Here is a 6,525-nt window from a genome sequence, read left to right as displayed (position 1 = left end):
CATGCACAAGTCTGCTGAAGGCTGTGAGACAAACCCAACATATATTGTAGCAAAGAAGGCAAAACATCTTGAAGATAGCGAGACAACCCCAAAGTATTGTCTTGATGCAGTGTTCAAGCTACTTGAGACTAACAATCAGACAAGCTCACAGAATTCATTGTCTGAATCAGTTTGACATCTTCAATCCCAAGTTCTAGCAGAAAGCATTCTGCAACTCAACTTCGATTGAAGTCCTATCTCTAAGAAAGATTGCGGAGAACACCAATGAGAACCTCATCGCTAAACAGCTACACCTGGAAGCTATGACCGACATGCTAGGCCGGTCTCACTGCCTTGCTCAGCAGCTTGCGCAGCAGTTCCCCCGCAAGGCTAACCTTTCTTGAACTGTCTTGGAAGTGGTCTCGGTTTAGTATTATTTTGTTACGCCGCAATGGTGCCCAGTTTTTGTAATCTGCTTCTTCATTGCGCTTTATGATCACTGGTGGGGAACTTTGATGCCCAGTGGAAGTAATATACCTTAAATCCTTTATTGTGTAGTGTAGGTTTATTCTTAGTTACTATGCCATAATTTCTTTATTGTATAGGGTAGGTTCGTTCTTAATTCCTACTAGTTACGCAGCAGCCCAAAATGAACCCCGGCCCATGATTGTGCGAATCAAATCACGGGCTTTTAACAGGCCAAAATTATCTCGGTCCTTGTTTGGCCCAATCAGATATCGGCTGCGAGCAGGCCGGATGCAAACCGAGCCGTAGTTAGGCCCAACTATATGACGGGATTTTAATAGGCCGAAATTAATATAGGGCCGAAATGTTAAACGGGCCCTTAACAGGCCAAAACTAATATCAGGCCGAATTACTAAGTGGGCCTTTAGCAAGTGGGCCCAAAAGCATAGTGTCTAGTTGACGGGCCGAATCTGATATGGGCCATAATTGAGCCCAAAGCCTCTTAAAGGGCCGGACCTGATTTGGGCCGTAATTTGGCCCAGAACGTGGTAGGCTTTTAACGGGCCGGATCTCATATGGGCCACTATTAGGCCCATAGTGTGGCAGGCCATTAATGGACCAGATAAAATATGGGCCGGCATTTGGCCCAAAACATGGCAGCCAGTTAATGGGCCGGCCTACTAGGGTCCTCAAAATCTTGTGGGCCTACAGTTGGGCCGGCCCATTAATGTTGGCGAAATCTCGTGGGCCTTTAGCTGGGCCGGCCCATTATGACCCGCAAGAATCTTGTGGGCCTTTACCTGGGCCGGCCCATTATGGCACACAAAAATCTTGTGGGCCTTTACATGGGCCGACCCATTATGGCCTGCAAAATCTTGTGGGCCTTTAGCTGGGCCATCCCATTATGGTCCACAAAATCTCGCGGGCCTTTAGCTGGGCCGGCCCATTATGGTTCGCAAAATCTTGTGGGCCTTTAGTTGGGCCAGCCCATTTAAACTTGTTTGGCCGTGCCACGTGTCGACGTATCATAGGCGCCTTCTGTCCAGTGAGTGGATGACATCTATCCCGACGATGAGCCGACACGTGTTTCTATAGCCAATGATGATTTTACACGTGGAAAATCCCCATTGGTCGGGGCTGTTAACGGGTTATCGGATCCAAAACCCGACCTGATAGCTTAACGGTGTTCCGTTACGGTGGATGCCACGTGTCGGTCACCCTTGACGAATCTGTGACACGTGATTTATCTTCATGGAAGTGGACACTTCCGTGATGATAATTTTGGTAATGTCATGGAACACTTCTACGACAGCACAGGTATGACTATCTTGATTCTGTCATAAATTTGTCATGGATGTACATGCATGAAAAAAAAGCGACCTACTGTGACAAACACGTATCATCACGGAGGTGTATTTTTTTGTAGTGATCATAATGTGCGCAACCACAAGATGCGTGAAGAGTTGGCAATGAACAAGGTCAAGGATGTGGCCAAAATTTATGTTCTAGCCGATAGATGTGCTCAAGCTGAAGAGGGGAGGAAGTACCCCGGCGAGGAAGCCGGTGCGGAAACCGACTCCACAGACGAAGACACCGCCGCTCCGACAAAGAATGGCCGGCGCCAGAACAGGAAGCGCAAGGGCAAGATCATGCTTGCCGTTGAGGGATCCGGTGAGCTCAGCGCCGCCAAAAAGACCAAGGATGATGACCCCGGCAAGGAGGTTGCTGGGTGTGCCACCTGCTTGGCCCTGGCGGCCGCCGGCAAGCCAGGAGGCTCCGACAAGCAGTACTGCAAGATCCACCGCACCAAGGGCCATGACCTACAGAACCGCCGACAAGTTGAGATGCTTGCTGAGAAGCAGAAGGCTGAATATGAGATGCGAGACAAGGAGAAGGGCCCAGATGGTGCTGAGGGATCCGGTAAAAAGCGTGGCGGCCAAGGGGGTCGCCACGGCAAAGATAACCAACAAGAGAGGCCCGCTCGGGGCCGCGACAAGAAAGAGGAGGATGATGATCATGACGAGGACGACGAGTCTGGCGAGCACGAGTTCCAGAAGGCTACAGAGGCCATGTGCATCGATGGTGGCGCCTCGTTGCACACCTCACACTGCCAGCTGAAGCAGTGGGTGCGTGAGGTCGCTGCGGCAGAGCCGTCGTTTGATGCCCAGAAGCCCCTGAAGTGGTCCCGCACGCCCATCGTTTTTGTCTCCGAGGATCACCCTGATCACACAACTGCGGTCAGGTGTTTGCCGTTGTTGGTCTCGCCAACGATACGCAACCTCAAGGTGACAAAAGTGCTGGTTGACGGTGGGGCCGGTCTGAATTTGATCTCGCCCGCTGTGATCAAGAAGCTGCAGATTCCTGATGGAGACCTCAAAGAGACGGGCACATTTCAAGGGGTCAACCCGGGAAGGAGCCAACCTAAAGGTAAAATGACGATGACCGTTACGTTTGGAGGCGAACTGAATTATAGGACGGAGAAGATCCTCTTTGATGTCGCCGAGATCCCCTTGCCATACAATGGGATCCTTGGCCGCCCAGCGCTGGCCAAGTTCATGTTGGGTGTGCCGCCTGCTTGGCCCTGGCGGGGAGAACATTGTATTGAGATCCAAAAAGAGAGAAGAATCCATCTAGCTACTAACTATGGACCCGTAGGTCTGAGGTAAATTACTCACACTTCATCGGAGGGGCTATGGTCTTGATGTAGAAGCCGTCCATGATCGATGCCCCCTTCGGCGGAGCTCCGGAACAGGCCCCAAGATGGGATCTCGTGGATACAGAAAGTTACAGCGATGGAATTAGGGTTTTTGCTCTGTATATGATCGTTTGGGGGTACGTAGGTATATATAGGAGGAATGAGTACGTCGGTGGAGCAACAAGGGGCCCACGAGGGTGGAGGGCACGCCTGGGGGGGGGGAGGGTAGGCGCGCCCCCTACCTCGTGGCCTCCTATTTTCTTTCTTGACATAGGGTCCAAGTCTCTCGGGTCTTGTTCGTTGAGAAAATCACGTTCCCGAAGGTTTCATTCCATTTGGACTCCGTTTGATATTCCTTTTCTTCGAAACCCTAAAATAGGCAAAAAAAACAGCAATTCTGGGCTGGGCCTCCGGTTAATAGGTTAGTCCCAAAAATAATATAAAAGTGGATAATAAAGCCCAATAACGTCCAAAACAGTAGATAAGCCACTAGTGAAACCTATGGCCCCCGGGTCTACTTTACATCATATAAGTTTCCGATCTATAATTCTAGTTTACTATTTATTTTATTTTGCAATCTTTATTTTCCAATCTATACAATAAAAATACCAAAAATATTTATCTTATTATCTTTATCAGCTCACTTTTGCAAGTGGCTGTGAAGGGATTGACAACCCCTTTATCGTGTTGGTTGCAAGGTTCTTGATTGTTTGTGCAGGTACTAGGCGACTTGCGTGTAGTCTCCTACTGGATTGATACCTTGGTTCTCAAAAACTGAGGGAAATACTTATACTACTTTGCTGCATCACCCTTTCCTCTTCAAAGGAAAACCAACACATGCTCAAGAGGTAGCAAGAAGGATTTCTGGCGCCGTTGCCGGGGAGATCTACGATCAAGTCAAGACATACCAAGTACCCATCACAAACTCTTATCTCTCGCATTACATTATTTTCCATTTTCCTCTCGTTTTCCTCTCCCCCACTTCACCTTTGCCTTTTCTTCTCCCCTTTTCCGTTCGCCTCTTTTCGCTTGCTTCTTGTTTGCTTATGTGTTGGATTGATTGTTTGTCATGATGGCTCAAGATAATACTAAATTATGTGACTTTTCCAATACCAACAATAATCATTTTATTAGCACTCCGATTGCTCCTATTACTGATGTTGAATCTTGTGAAATTAATGCTGCTTTGTTGAATCTTGTCATGAAAGATCAATTTTCCGGCCTTCCTAGTGAAGAGGCCGCTACCCATCTAAACAACTTAGTTGGCTTGTGCGATATGCAAAACAAGAAAGATGTGGATAATGATATTGTTAAATTGAAGCTATTTCCGTTTTCACTTAGAGATCATGCTAAAACTTGGTTTTCTTCTTTGCCTAAAAATAGTATTGATTCATGGAATAACTGCAAAGATGCTTTTATCTCTAAGTATTTTCCTCCCGCTAAGATCATCTCTCTTAGAAATGATATTATGAATTTTAAGCAACTTGATCATGAGCATGTTGCACAAGCTTGGGAAAGGATGAAATTAATGATATGTAATTTCCCTACACATGGTTTGAATTTCTGGATGATTATACAGAATTTTTATGTTGGATTGAATTTTGCTTCTAGAAATCTTTTAGATTCGGCCACGGGAGGCACTTTGTCGGTGCACAAAAGGAGGGGTCCTTTTTTGTACCCCTTTACTTGTGCGCGGGCAGTTGAAGCCGCGCCTGCGGCCACACCTAGCGGAGCAGAGGAAGGAAGCAAAGCCACAAGACAAGCAAAGCAACGCCAGGCCAGAAACACTTAAGAGCAGAAGGGCGAGGTGAGCTCCCCCGGCAAGGCCCTTGCCGGGACGGCCTGCACAGCCCCGGCAAGAACCTTGCCGGGGCAACTTGCCCAACACCAGCAGAGCAGCCACCCTTGAGCCCAAGAGTTCCAACACCATCAAACACTTTGGAATCGAGGCTCGGGAGGCACCTCCATGGTGGCATGTAGATCTTTGTGGAGAATAGAAGCACACAAGACTAGATGATAACCAGAAGACGATGATCCTCGGCAAGATCCTTGCCAAGGATACCCACAAGACCCCTGGCAAGACCCTTGCCGGGGACGACCACGACGCCACAGCAAGACCCTTGCCGGGACCCCGGGAAGACTCTTGCCAAAGACATCCACGGTGCCGCAGCCAGGCCCATGTCTGCCAAGACTCCACCGCCGTTCCCATGCAGCTGCCAGCCCACCAGCTAGGCAGGCACCTGCATGGCGACGTGTAGCTAGGCCAACTTGGCAAGCACCTGCGTGGTGGCATGAAGATCTTTGTGAAGACTCTGCCACCACACCAACTCAGCAGCTAGCCAGCGTGGTGCTACACATGCCTCGTCAGTGCGGACGCGCATCGAAGCCAGGCGAGGCGGCGACGGCTGGGACAAACTTACTTGCCGTCCCCAATAAAGCAAGAAGGGCACGTCGGTAGTGCATTAAATGTGTTTTGTCCTACGGTGCCAGGAGATAGACTCGACTACTATATAGCTTTCCACCTCATGTGTGCCACTGTGGTAGCCCCTTTGGCTATAAAAGGAGGCCTGCGGCGTACTGAGAGAGGATTCAAATTTTTTGGACCCTGCACGCCTTGTAACTAGTCCAAGAACACCAAATAAACACAAACCAGCAGGAGTAGGGTATTACGCATCACTTGCGGCCCGAACCTGGATAATCCCCCTGTGTTGATCTCTCAATCCCGCTCTTTCCACAGCTCCGTGCCCGCCAACCATAGCAAAAAGGGATTCCTCGTGATCCCGTAGGTGTCGTTTCCCCGACATCTTTGGCGCTCCAGGTAGGGGGCGCAAGCTGTGGAAATCTGGTTTGAAGGTTAGCACACTGACTTCATCATGACCATGGCCCCCAAGAGAAAGGGGATCACGGTGATCGGCTCGTCCATGGCTGGCCCGTCCGCGCCAGCGCGATCAGACAGCCGGGTGCCCGCGGATGGGGCCGGAGACGTGGCTCGCGAACATCCACGACATTCTAGCAATCGGAGCCAGGAGAGCGGCGTCGTCCGAGTCCGACATGATGACCCACGTGCCGCTGGCTCCTGGGGCAGGGCCGTGCTACCCACGGGCAGCGCGGAAACCTCTACGGCACCCCAGCTGGCACCCGTGCCGCACGCTTCCCAGGCCATGCACGATGAGCGACACCGTGATGCCGCAGCCACCGAGCACCTCCACGGAAAGAGCCCTATGCGCCACTCGCATGACGAACCAGGCCGGCGTGCACGCTCAGACACCGGTGCAGGCGGCACGCGACCGGAGCCCTATGCGCCACTCGCATGACGAACCTGGTTAGAAGTTGGAGCATGTTACGGTCTATGCCGATCTCGCCGCTGCCTACGCCAGCAGAAGCGC

Source organism: Triticum dicoccoides, chromosome 7A (genome assembly GCF_002162155.2).
Source record: "Triticum dicoccoides isolate Atlit2015 ecotype Zavitan chromosome 7A, WEW_v2.0, whole genome shotgun sequence".
NCBI classification, from domain to species: Eukaryota; Viridiplantae; Streptophyta; class Magnoliopsida; order Poales; family Poaceae; genus Triticum; species Triticum dicoccoides.
The sequence above is the reverse complement of the archived record's forward strand: the minus strand, read 5'-3'. Positions refer to the sequence as shown.